Genomic DNA, 14,301 nt, shown 5'->3' on the forward strand with positions numbered 1-14,301 from the left:
TTGGTGTTGGTTTCCAATCTGTCATTTTATCAGAAGGTTCCGCCAATTTATCACTACTGTAGTTTAGTGTCGCTTGCTCTTGTTTGCTGCAGACCTCTATTTTCTTTCCATCGATTAAGAGGCTAAATGAACAGGGTGCTCGAAAGTTTGTTGTGTCCGACGTCGGGCAACTCAGTTGTATACCGTACGTTCGTGCTCTGGAGATACGTACGATATCGTGACGGAGATCATTCTGCACTACCGTCAATATGGTACGCTTTTCTTCCTCGCTGCTTCCCGCAAATGATGTGCTTCAGACTTCTGAACACGAAATGGCAATACTTAGAATCCAATTCTTGCTTTGTATTAACACCTCTGGACGTTACCTGAGCTGACTGTGCATATGAAGAACCCCAGTGGTAAACGAAACTTTTGTTCATTGACTACATTGCCTGGTTTTGATAATGCCCAGGACCCGTGAAGCGGCGGCTGCTTCCCTCCGTTCCTCTGCTTTCGCGCAGCCAAACTCCTGACTCTTCCTCGTCAATTTCATTGCCTTAATGGCAGTAGTCTTATCCCTTTCTTCGATAAATGGAGCCGTGTGATAGTGCAGGTAGTCGCATAGTTTCATTCCCTGGATGGCTAATGCTTCACACTGGTCAGATACCATAAGTTATGGTAGTGCTCGCTCGGCAAATTCTATCGGTTCAGCAGCGTCCTTAGTAGGAGCGGAAGGGATGTAGCGAGGAGCCGAAACCTACCGTTACGGAACCTGGAAAAAGCCGAAACCTAGGGTATTCCCTGATCTGATCTTCAATAACAACCATTGCCTTACGTACCATTGGCTGGGAAAGGAAGGTGCCATTTGCCGCAAGTAGATCTAGCTGATTGACTCGTTCATAGTCGAAAACTAATGCATCGAACCCTTTGCCGATCAAAAGATTAGGAACCGTCCTCCTTTTACCGGATACCCTTGCCGAAGAAGGGCTATAAATATCTCGTACGTATGTTTCCTAGGATCTACTACATGAAAATGAAAAAGTATTGGCTTGAGTTCTTTCGCGATAGGCCCTTGCAAGAAAATGCTTTGAAGATGAGGATTCGGTGGGGATGACATTATCGCCATACGCTATTGGATTTCTCCCGGGCTTTGCCTTTGCCGAAACTGTTCCGTTGACATCCTTTGCCGTAGAACTTATCTTCTTGGAAAATGGAGGATATTACCTTTGATTTTGTTAGAGGAGGTAGGAAGCCGAGCATTGGGAACTAGCCGTTATAGGGTTTCGGAAAAAAGGGTTGATAACTCCCTTTGCTTTGTCAATTAAGAAAAATAGAATGTGCTTACCTTCGTGATATTCCCTTTTCTTTGATCCTTTCGGTTTTGAACTGCGCTTTGCCCGTACTAGGTCTTGAAACTTAGCTTCAACCTCTCTGTAGGAATGAAGGTTCTTGTCATGCAATTTATCGTATGATAATGAATCGAGTTTCGAAACACGGTTGTTGTAGGGAGTTATTTCTTTCTTAAAGGAAGGCTCTCTGCTCCATTGGGTGACGATTCAATGGTTCTATTCATCCTATTCCTAGGTCGATCCGTTAACTTGGGTTTTGTTTACCAGTTGGTTAGGTCAACTTGTGGCATAGCTGTATTGGACGCGATACGGTGAACGACTCCCTTTTTGCTTTCCGATACTTTCTTGAAGGAATAGCATCTGAGTACAATAGTGTAGATTTCCCCGCACTAAACATTGCAAAGAGTCTAAAAGAGGTGAAAGAGCTATAAAGAACTAAGGAAGAAGCCATTTGTAGCACTAAGAGGAAGATGTCTCACAACCAGCCTACGGATAATACATGCCGATATAGGAATGAAGCATGCATAAACTCGTAAGTCAATAGTGAATTTGGTTGCATCGAAGGCGGACAAATTCCATAATGAGGGCCGCCCGCAGATGATAGCAATTCGTCTTCACTAAGAGCTAACGACTAGAAATCTAGCAAATAGGACGCTTTGTCAATTGAATTAGTAAGTTATCCTGGTCTAGAGGGTGTTCTTCCTCCCCACTCTAGAGGCTAAACCAGTTAGAAAAGCGTCCCCCGGGAGTTTCGCAGTAGTAGATGACGTTCCTGGTACTAGTAGTCCGTAGAACTAAGATTTGCATGCATGGTGGGTAACAGCATTGTATCTATCTTTTGCAGTCTGTAAATACGTATCCCAAAGTTGTAGATTCTGCTTCTTAAGGGCTGGGTGTCAAAGTCCTCAGTAGGTGGTTTGGTCCTTCAAATGCCTATCTGTTGTAGTAGTCCCCAAAGGCGGAGCTTTATTAGTTGTAGGTGGACGGACCTCAAGTCCTTTCCTTTCTCTAACGCTAATACCGCGGCCTGTCATGATTGCTGTCAAAGATGAAGGCCATACTATAGTCATAAGATTGCGTGTCGTGTCATTATTCTGTATCGTGTACAGATTCTCATATGTGTTGTCATTCCAGTACTGCTAATCCGTGAACAGCTAACCATCGTACTGTCAAAATGGGATAGGTTCGATCTATGGTCATGGAAGGCCTCCTAAAAAGATCTACTAAATTCATCGAGTTGTTCCAAAGAATCAAAGCGCCCAGTTATTAAGAAAATCCCTTGTCGGCTTTCCGTGAAATATTCGTTTGGCCGAGGACTTCCATAGCTGTTCCTATTTCAACTAGGTAGGCCTTCGGTATTCATGCTTCCTTCTATCAAGAGCATTGTGGCAGTACGAAATCCTTCCTCAGCCTTGTTTATAATTTTCACCGGGATATCCGATTTTTGGACACTTGCTGTATCCCTTTTCTTGCTGCATTAGCTTAACTGTTCGCTTCTTTCCGTTGCTTCAACGCTTGTTTCAAGCAATAGTCAAGAGTTACTAACGTAGTTTGTCCTATTCAAAGCTATAATCAGTGACTAATATGCACACAACAATAAAGACTGTTGTTTTTTCTAGTGAGTAATCGAGTACTGTTTTTACACAGCTATAGCGTCTGAGAATTTTACAGAAAAGCAAGGTTCAAAGCCCACGGAGCGGTAGGTCGACATTCCTTCTTCTTTCCAAGCTTCTGGTGGTATATATACCTTTCGAGACCAAGCCCTGCTACAATTCATTGCTGGAAGAGACTGCTAGATTTCTTTTTCATAGTTTGCTTCAGGGTTGTAGATAATGCTCTATCAAAGAGCGCCAGCGTACGTGCTCGAAAGCGTTAGTCAACTAGCTACTTGTCCTTGCTTTTCTCTAGTGTGCCCCTTCATTCAATCTCTAACTCAATGTCTACCCACATACCTTTCCTTTCTGAATCAGGAATAGCCGACTCAGGGTAAATGCTTTTCCCAGCTCAAAGGCGATGACTAGTAGAAACGGGGGTACCTAGAAAGCGAACAAATGTTCCCATGGTCATGATTGTTGACTAAACAGCCCTTTCTCTGATTCCCCTTGCCGACTTTGAACGAACTCATGCTTGAATGAGAACAAGCGATTTGCGACTTTGGTCCATGAATTATAAGATCATGAACAACCGATTATGCGACATCTCTCTTAACTTATAGAAAGAGCGGAAATACTACAACCGATATTGCGACATCTAATCCAAACAGCGTATCAGCGACAACCCTATTCTTTCTTTCCTTCCTTGCTTATTTATTCTATTATTCAGCTTGCTGTTGCAAATAAGTAAAGTAGTTTGAAGTTCTCTCATATGCATTTGCATTTCATTTAGTGTTGAATATCCAAGAAAAATGAAGGCTGGCAACGCGCCCTCCCTTCTGCTACCAATCAAAGCGTGGAACTAAATCTCCTATTTTTCCAAGTGAAAGCCGGGCTGACGAATAACCAACCCGCAATGAATAAGGAAGGTATAGTAATGCTATGAATAACCCAGTATCGAATACTGGTAATAATATAAGCAGAAGAGCGTTCTCCCATGCTTCCAGACATGCTGAGCTCTACCAATTTTTGTACATTCAAAAAGGGGAATTGATTCCTTCTCTAGATAGGGCGGGAAAACTAGACTATATAAGAGTTGATACATAAACGCACATATAGTAAGTATTTTGATCTTCCTGCGAGACTGTTCTTTTCGCTGGAGAAAGAGAACACTTCTTTTCTTTTTTTTTGATTCAACAAATGCAAGTTCGTCTTCGTCTGATTTGTCAATGGGAAAACGAAATCATGGGTGGAGGAAGAGGCTGTGATCGATAAAGGAGATGATGATGACTTCCATCTTTCTATGGATTTTTTCTCATTATAAATCGAAAGATCAGGTCAAAGCCTTCCAAACCATCCACTGGATTTTCATGTTCGTAAGGGAGGAATATGTGTGTGTTGTATATAAATAAAGGACTTTCGATTTAGCGTTGTCATTTTCACGAGTTTTTAGATATGTGAGATTACTTTCATTTTTACTGAATCACTTGAATTAGTTAAAGGAGACGAGGCTTCTGGCCCAGCCAGAGGGGCTGTAGAGGAGAGTTTTGACTGCGGGAGAGGCAGGTCCAGGTAACGGGGAGAATCCGCTAGGCTGAGGTTGAGTGGCTCACTTCCTTGAGAATATAGAATCTATAACTAAGAAATGAGAATTGTTGACCCATATGATCTCAGGCTCATAAAGAGGATGAAACTGATAATTTCATTCACACTTTGAAATTGAGCTCGTCAGTGATCTTTTCCAAGGTGTCTAGAGAAACCTGCTTTGAACATGACATTCATACCCAAGGAAAGTTTTGGCAGGCATTACTGTGATCTTGAAGCCCTTGCTAGGAGCTAGTCGGTACGGCTCACTACTAAAGAAGGTTCTGGCATGCTTCGACTTAGCCCTGTGATCCGCTAATTCATCTCTTGATTTGGTATTCCGCAAAGGAGGTGGATGGGTCAGCCTTTTCTTCATGGATATGTTGATCTATCGGACCTATCTATAGTGGAATACTAGATTCTTTGCTACTTCCTGGATTATCCCTGTGTTTGCTGTTTCCAGATCCTGCCTTCTTGTCCTTTGCGCTCAAGTCTATGGCCAGTACTGCCCAGGGCAATATTAGCAGTTTTCTGAGGGTTCCCTCGCCTCTTGGTTGGTTTTTCTCCGCAAGCAGAGCAAGCTAGTTCACATCCGATTATCCTTACCGCACTAACCATTGCTGGCGAGGTAGCCTTGCCCTAACGTCATAGAGAAGACGTGCCGCAGCTGCCTTTCTAAGACCTGGTACAAGTGATGACCTTGCTGATAAGGGTCGAATGCGTAGTTCATTCGCATGTCTTTCGAAAGAATTGACAGTTGATGACGGAACGAACTGTTCGACCTTGATTTCTTGGCTTTGATGTTGTTATCACAATCAGGTTGCCATAACACGCATTGCTATGTTGAGACAACATGATCTTGAATCAGGATTGGATTGCCTTATCTTATTAGTAGGAAGAGGTGAAGTTCCCTTTTCTTTTCCCTGGGAAACGGTACCTGCATTCCCGTGAGCTTTTCCTATCCCATTGCTCTCTATTCTCTAATTCCCTTAATCAAACAAAGTTTATATACCCTCTGATTTGGGGATCCTTCTTTTCTGCACTTCCCCTTTTCTCTACTTCCCATTGGAGTGTACAGGGCCATTTTGAGATATGGGATAGGTCCGTTTTCATCAACCAGCAGGAGGAAAGCTAGCACATTTACCTTAATCCATTGCACTACCGAGAAGTTTGATGACTTCTCACCTTCATAACATACTTACCAAACCTAGTAAGGGATTTTGTACCTTAATCTAGTGAAAGGTGCACATCCGATCCCTAATCTAGCTCTCTGTGCAGAAACCCATTGGCAAAGAAACGGGTTGATTCTTCGGTTCAAGTGATGGTGGGGGATCAAGAAGAGTGGCTATGTGGGGTTTGAACTTGGACACGGGATTAGCTTAATTTGGATAGTTCATTTTATCACTCCATTGGGCCCTTGGCCTTTTTCCCTATGTGGATGGATGATAAGAAAAATGCCAATCGAACCAAGTAAGGGCTCCGCGTGAAGCATATTATGTAGATCTAGCTGACAATAATAACTGAGATCCTATACAAATAACGCATTAGCGACCCCTTGGATAGACAATTCATGCTACTCGACTCACCATCACTCTTTAGAGACATTCGACGAAAAGCAAGCTTACCAATAAGAAACAGTTGGCATGGCAGTATCTTCTATATCTTCTATAATGAATATAATGTGCACACCTGGCTTTAACCAGATAAAATCTTGTACAGCGGGAAGGATGTCATATTTCTGGTCCACTACTTAGACTCTACGAGGGCTTTAGGTGAGGAACTACTTATCTCCCGAGGCACCCTTCTCCTGAGTCCTACCCAGCTCAAGTTTAAGAATGCGCACAGCCCCAAGGATAGGTAGAGGGGGATCTTGTTCTGTTCAGTGCCGCCTCATCCTCGGCCATTCAAGAAAGGGATTTGCTTCTTCTTACAGGTCCTTGAGAAAAAGAAGAAAGATAGGAAAGGAATTAGGGCGTTGCCGAAGGCAATGGTCCAGCTTGTGTGAATGGATTTCATTGTTTTTTTAGATTCCACTATTTGTTCGATAGCAAGCAAACTCTCCCAATTTAGGACCTTCAGTGATCTTACAACGAACATTGTAAATGACAATCAACGAATTCCGGCGAAATAGAAGATCTACGGGTCACCATAGTCTTCTGATACACAAATAGGATTCCGCACTCTTAAACAAGAGGTTGCCACTTAGCATAAGGAAAGGGAAGAGTAAGGCCAGCATTGACTAGAGCTACTGATATCTCGGGACACTATGTGAAATAGCTACGATATGCTTGCTATTCTGGGAAGATAAGTCATGCCTTAGGAAACTAGTCATGTTATGATCGAATTGGAATGTGCGGGCTTTGTGACTACCACTGATTGGAGGATCAAGAAGCCTACTAGTTCACTCTTCCTGCGATATCTGATCAATCGCTCCTGCCGGTTGTACAGATTCTATCACTGGCTTTAGGTTATTCCTTCTCGGACCTGACGTCTCCATCACTACTAATAAGGAAGGCCACTTTCTTTTGTATCGGGCCTTCAAAACGCAACGCAGTAGAAACAGATAGCTGAGTAGAGAGTGCGGCCGAAACATCCATAGCTTAGCGATTATGTTCTTATAGATAAGGATTAGACGGATGTAGACAACCAAGAAATCTAAGGTGAACCAATAGAAATAGAGTCTGGTGGAAGCGGTCATCCCGTGGGGAGAGACTCAAGAATATGATAATATGATGACTCCGCTGCGCTGCTCTGCTGACTAGCCGTTTCCTCTTCTAAGTAAATAACCAGCTTCAGTTCATGCTCCTTGCTGGCATAACCATATTAAGCTGCATTGGATAAACAATCGAAACTCCGTAATTGTTAATAGTAGGGTAGCGAAGTAGCCGGGGTTGCACGCGTCATCAGAATTCTAGTATAAGGAAGCGACGGGAAGGGAAAGGTGATTACAAAATACGGATACATAAGGGTTGTGTAGTATTTAGCTTACAAGGATTGACTCGACACCATCGATGCGTAGTCTATCAATCAATTTAATGGGACTTATTTATATGCCTGTTACGAGGGGAATCTGCCTGTTATTCAATCTATCTCTTCAATCTGCTTACTGGTTTCCTTCTCGGCCAATGGAACATCTATTGCTTCCTAATCTGGAACTGAACTAAACAGAAATCTTGGTCAAGTATTGCGAAAAGGAAAGAGGCCCTTTTCTTTTTCAAAACTAAGAAGGAGATGTGCATAGCGTTGTAAAGATCGGCAGAAGAGGAAGGGTGCAGTTAAGTTACAACATCTTCTGTTTCCAAGTCGATAGGCTTCTTTTGATAAAGGAAACTATTCCTCTGCTCGCTATACTCAAACCCTTGCCATTTCCTCGATTCCCGTTGAGAAAACAATCGATTGACCATTTTAGGACCTATTCTTCAGAATATAGAGGTATCGAAGATCTAGAAACGATGCGACGACTCCTGTTCGATCCTTTTCTGATGAAATGAATGAATTACCACGCTTTCCGCCGGCTGATAAAGAACTTTTTGATGATCGATTGCTTCACCCATGATCTGATGATCTTGCTATAACATAACGATACTGCATTTCCCCTCTTCCTTGTCTCTACTTACTTGTTCATTGCTCGACTCGAGGGAGGGGCTCTATATAGCTGTTTTGCCTTCTTTCTTGGACTCTCAGGTGAGCTCTTAGGCCAAGCCACAATTACCAAGGCATGATTGAATCCGCCAAAGAGAAGGGAATAGATGATCTCACTGGAAAAAGTTGCGTAACCCCCCCCCCCTCGTTTTTTGGCATGATTTCCATATTTTGACCTGATTTATGAGAAAAGAACTTAGTTTTGCATTAACCCGAAAGAATCTCCTTATAATTGAGTCTGCAGTAAAGGGGGTTGTTACACCAAATCCCTCTGGTGAAGCTCTATCCAACTACTTGTTAATAGCGGATTGGGTATTGGTCGATCGAAAGCTGTGATACGCAAAATCCTCAGCAGAATGAAATGCGGACTACAATTAAGTTAGTTGAAAAAGAGAGTAAGGAATGGGACCGTCAATAGGAACTCTTGAATTGAGGGTTTTTCACACTACCTATAGAGAGATTGAACCAACACGGTGCCCACGGTAACTCCTCCACCCGTACTGTTTGCTTTCATGGGGCTTTGCTGCGCTTTGGATCTTATCAGGTGGCAACCACCTTCGGTTCTAGACTCTGGCACTTCCCCTGGCTGTGGCACTTTCACTGCCGCCTACTCCTACTATTGGGTCGGTTGTGGTTGGTGTTTTGATTCAAAAGTGGAGAATAGATTGTTCATTGCGAAGGAAATCAGAAATCTACATACAAGGGTCAAGATGTAAGCTCAAGTTAAGTGGACGGGTCCAAAGATCAGGGAAAAGGGTAGACCGGTACATGGTTGCAAGGTCTATATATCTATATAGTTACAAATGAATGAAAACGCCATGCTTAAAGCCAAAAGAATAAGCTCTTGATACGGATCTCTTTCATCTTGTAAATAAAGTAGGGGCGTCCCTAACTACAGCTTCCTACCATAAGTCAGACATTCAGCTAATACTGAAGAAATCTTCTTCTGGGGACACCTCTCTAAAATAAGAATGATGGCGTTTTTGATCTTATTCGTTTTCTGATCGAGAAATGCGAGAATGTAGTTATTTTTATGAAACCGGATATTCAACATGCTTTCCTTGACCAGATCTATTTACGGGAGTCGTATTTCGAACTGACCCCGGGTCTGATCTAGAAATGGTAAATCCTATTTGATCTTCAAGGTTAAGTACTTCTGTGAGACTATCCGCATCTTATCTGGTTGATAGCACTGAACCCACTGACTATACGTTTTATATGGGAGCCCTAACTCCACCATGCAATTCCACAAGCTGAGGACGGAGAAGTCAACCGGTCTCACGTTTTCTTCTTTTCTTTTTAAAGAACCTGCCCCGAAGGAAAGCATATTATAGGGGAAGAGCTAGCTTCATTCGAGCTGGATGGGCTAAAAGCTTTCGTTGAGACAAAGCAGGCAAAAAAAAAGTTTGAGAACAGGATAACTAACGTTTGGAACCAAGAGATCTCATAGTTCTTCAAGTGAGAAGCTGAGAAGGGATGACACCCATTTGACCTAGAAGACCGATGATCAAGTGTCAAATTCTAAGCCAAGAGATGGCAATGGGACTATAGGAGCACGGTACTAAACCATCATACCATACCAGTGACTTCACCAACCGAAACCAACTCAAATAAGTTCAGGGAGGAAAAGAAGACGGTCATGATAGATTGGTGAATGAGGAAGGAAAAGAAAGCCTAAACTATCCAAGTAAGATAGCGAAAGAGAAAGCTATCTTTAAAGCCTGTTTTGACCAAGCAAGCAAGCTGGAGCACCTTTCACGCTAGCTTCCCATCGCTCGAAGTACACTTCCGGTGCACTTCTCACTGCTCAACCACTTTATCTTTAACCTAACCGCCTTCTAAAACTTCCACGGGAAAGCCAGTAGAGTATGCCTTGGTTTAAGAGAGGAGCTCAGGTCCATCTTGTGCTCACAATACATCTTATTTAGCAGGACCTCTGGGCTCTTTAGAGAAAGGCGAAGTCTCTACTTGTTAACCATAGATGCCTGTTATATTTACTTATAGAGTGAAGAACAAGCCCACTTTCCATATCCCTTTCGTCCGGATGATCGATTGCCTCATTCTTCTTCGAAAATAAGTGCATTTGGCCATTGTGTTTTTCCAACTTTCGTAATAGATCTGGGCATGCATGGTTTTCAATAGATAACCCTAGGCCTTCTTCGTTTCCCCACGGGCATTCACTTCTCTTCAAGCTCGGGATTAGCGAAACATGGATCCGACGCCCATCTCTTTTTCCACTTTGCAAGGCTGAGAGACTTTACCAATTGATAAAAAAAGCATGAGCAGGATCAGCAGAGGCAAAATCGAATAAAATGGCTTATTTGCACCTTTCTTTGGTAGGCAACGAATCTCACGGAATGTGGGAATCTTTTACAGATGTGAATTCTTGCTTTAACACTTCGATAACATACTTATCATCAGGTATCTTCGGGAGCGGGGCTCGCCCTCAACAGATATTGTCTTTGCTTCCGCTGATGTCGCATCAATTGCCCGAGGGAGCATAACACTGCAGGCCGCAATGAACATGCCCGCCGCATCTCGGATAATTGCTCCAGTTGCGCCAATTCCAGTATCCGAGACAGAAAGCAGCATCCACGTGACCTTTGACTGTTCATAATATGGGAAATTCCGAGGTGAAGGATGCCTGCTCAGGTCATGATATCACTGATCCAAACTATGCTACACCAAATCTGAATCCTGACTAGTTAGCGAATCGTGTGCTAGGTGCGAATGTCTTTATTAGTCTATTTCATTTAAGCCCAAAGGATCTTCGAATACCGGCTGGTCGTCCCAATCCAATCTCCCTTCTGCTTATTCCAATTTTTCCTATTCCTAGCGAATCAAATGATATTTCTGTTCTTCCATCAAGAGGAGATAGTTATCGATAAAGCAAAAACGAACCTATTGACATAGAATGCAATCGAAATAGAGACAACTAGGCGAAAAAAAGACCGAAATAAGAAACTTCTACTCCCTAGGTGGTTATTTGCCGCATAAGACAACGGTGGAAGCTGAAGGAAAGAGTGGGCTTTGAATCTAGGTATGCTTTCTAAGGATTGCGCTGCGCCTAGCCTACCTTTACGAACATACCTCTGTCTTTCAAACAAAGCCCTGTGTGTGGAACTACTTAGATCTGTTTTCGAATTGCTTTTCTCGGGCCATCGAGAAGTCAGTCAGCGGTTGGCTTGAGTCCTCAAGTTGGTCTTTAAGACTTAGCAGGGCCCTACACACAGTACACCTTAGTAGAAGGTAGATTTCTCTCACCCTATGTGCAATCAAGCTCAGAGACTTGAGCCGCAGAATTCCTTGCCCACTGACTGAAGAAGCTCCCTACAGTGTCCAAATCGAGGGATCAATCCAAAAATCTTCTCCTTTACTCAAAGGAGTAGGTGGAAGAGTTATGAGAGAAATTAAGCGATAGTGCTTGACCAGTGAGAAGTGCACCGGAAGTGTACTTCGAGCGATGGGAAGCTAGCCTGAAAAGGTAGAGCAGAGGTGCTAACAATAATAAGAATCTTTCATCCTGCAAGTTACTCATAATTGAGAACTGGTAATGTGGATTTTGTTCCATGCAGCTACACCTTTTCGAAAGCAAATTCGAGGAAATTGCTTCTTTCTTCCCATCCCGACCTGTATTGTGACGCCCCCGATTTGACCGTACACTAATCATGCACGCAAATGTGTACGATCAAGATCAGGGACTCACGGGAAGATATCACAACACAACTCTACAACATAAATAAGTCATACAAGCATCATAATACAAGCCAGGGGCCTCGAGGGCTCGAATACAAGTGCTCGATCACAGACGAGTCAGCGGAAGCAACAATATCTGAGTACAGACATAAGTTAAACAAGTTTGCCTTAAGAAGGCTAGCACAAACTGGGATACAGATCGAACGAGGCGCAGGCCTCCTGCCTGGGATCCTCCTAACTACTCCTGGTCGTCGTCAGCGGCCTGCACGTAGTAGTAGGCACCTCCAGTGTCGTAGGTGTCGTCGTCGACGGTGGCGTCTGGCTCCTGGACTCCAGCATCTGGTTGCGACAACCAGATAGAAAGGAAAGGGGGAAAAGAGGGAGAGAAGCATCCGTGAGTACTCATCCAAAGTACTCGCAAGCAAGGAGCTATACTACATATGCATGGGTATATGTGTAAAGGGGCATATCAGTGGACTGAACTGCAGAATGCCAGAATAAAAGGGGGATAGCTAGTCCTGTCGAAGACTACGCTTCTGGCCACCTCCATCTTGCAGCATGTAGAAGAGAGTAGATTGAAGTCCTCCAAGTAGCATCGCATAGCATAATCCTACCCGGCGATCCCCTCCTCGTCGCCCTGTTAGAGAGCAATCACCGGGTTGTATCTGGCACTTAGAAGGGTGTATTTTATTCAGTATCTGGTTCTAGTTGTCATAAGGTCAAGGTACAACTCCGGGTCGTCCTTTTACCGAGGGACACGGCTATTCGAATAGATAAACTTCCCTGCAGGGGTGCACCACATAACCCAACACGCTCGATCCCATTTGGCCGGACACACTTTTCTGGGTCATGCCCGGCCTCGTAAGATCAACGCGTCGCAGCCCCACCTAAGCACAACAGAGAGGTCAGCACGCCGGTCTAACCCTATGCGCGCAGGGGTCTGGGCCCATCGCCCTATGCACACCTGCACGTTGCGTACGCGGCCGGAAGCAGACCTAGCCTAGTGGCGTTCCAGTCTAATCCGGCGCGCGCCACTCAGTCGCTGACGTCAAGAAGGCTTCGGCTGATACCACGACGCCGGGATACCCATAACTACTCCCGCGTAGATGGCTAGTGCGTATAGACCAAATGGCCAGACTCAGATCAAATACCAAGATCTCGTTAAGTGTGTTAAGTATCCGCGAACGCCGACCAGGGCCAGGCCCACCTCCCACCTAGGCGGTCTCAACCTGCCCTGTCGCTCCGCCACAAAGATCCACTTGCGGGTACTCCTACGAGCCGACCCGACTTTAGTCATCACATGTGTCATGTATATAGTATATAAGTATATACCCGTGATCACCGCCCAGGTGATCACGGCCCGATAGTATAGCACAGCAGACGGACAAGAATGTAGGGCCACTGATGGAAAACTAGCATCCTATACTAAGCATGTAGGATTGCAGGTAAAGGTAAGAACAGTAGTAGCAAGGATAGGCTATGCATCAGGATAGGATATCGGAAAGCAGTAACATGCTACACTACTCTAATGCAAGCAGTATAGAGAAGAATAGGAGATATCTGGTGATCAAGGGGGGGCTTGCCTGGTTGCTCTGGCAATTAGGAGGGGTCATCGACTCCGTAGTCGAACTGGGCAGCAGCAGTGTCGGTCTCGTAGTCTACCGGAGAGAAGAGGGGGGAAGAAACAGTAAATACAATGCAAACATAAGCATTACGATGCGTGACATGACAATGAGCAGTGCTAGGTGTGTCCTAACGCGACAGTAGGTGGTACCGGCGAAGGGGGGGAACATCCGGGAAGTATTCCCGATGTTTCGCATTTTTGGACAGACGGACCGGAGGGGGAAAGTTGCTAGTTCGATAGGTTAGGGAGGTGAGGTGGACGAACGGACTGCGTATTTGGATTCGTCTCGTCGTTCTGAGCAACTTTCATGTTGAAAATATTTTAATCCGAGTTACGGATTAAAAGATATGATTTTCTAAAGATTTTATTAATTTCTGGAATTTAATTAATTATTTAATTTAATTCGAAATTTGGATTTATGACATCAGCATGATGTCATGCTGACATCAGCAGTCAACAGGGGTTGACTAAGTCAAACTGACATGTGGGTCCAGTGGGACCCACCTGTCATTCTCTGTTTTAGGTTAATTAGGGTTTAGCTAAATAATTACTGTTTAATTAAATTAATTATCTAATTAGATTAATTTAAACAGGATTAATTAACTTAATTAATTTAGTTAATTAATTAATTAATTAAGATTATTTTTATTTTTATTTTCTTTATTTATTTATTCATTAATTTTTATTAATTAATTTATTATTTTTATTACTGTTATTATTATTATTATTTTATTTATTATTATTATTATTATTTTTTTATTTCATTTCCCTTTTTTTTTGTAAACGTTCTGTGTGGGGGGCGCGGGCCCCATTTGGCAGTGGCCCAGAGGGGGCG

Source organism: Aegilops tauschii, chromosome 4, assembly GCF_002575655.3.
Source record: "Aegilops tauschii subsp. strangulata cultivar AL8/78 chromosome 4, Aet v6.0, whole genome shotgun sequence".
Classification (NCBI taxonomy): domain Eukaryota; kingdom Viridiplantae; phylum Streptophyta; class Magnoliopsida; order Poales; family Poaceae; genus Aegilops; species Aegilops tauschii.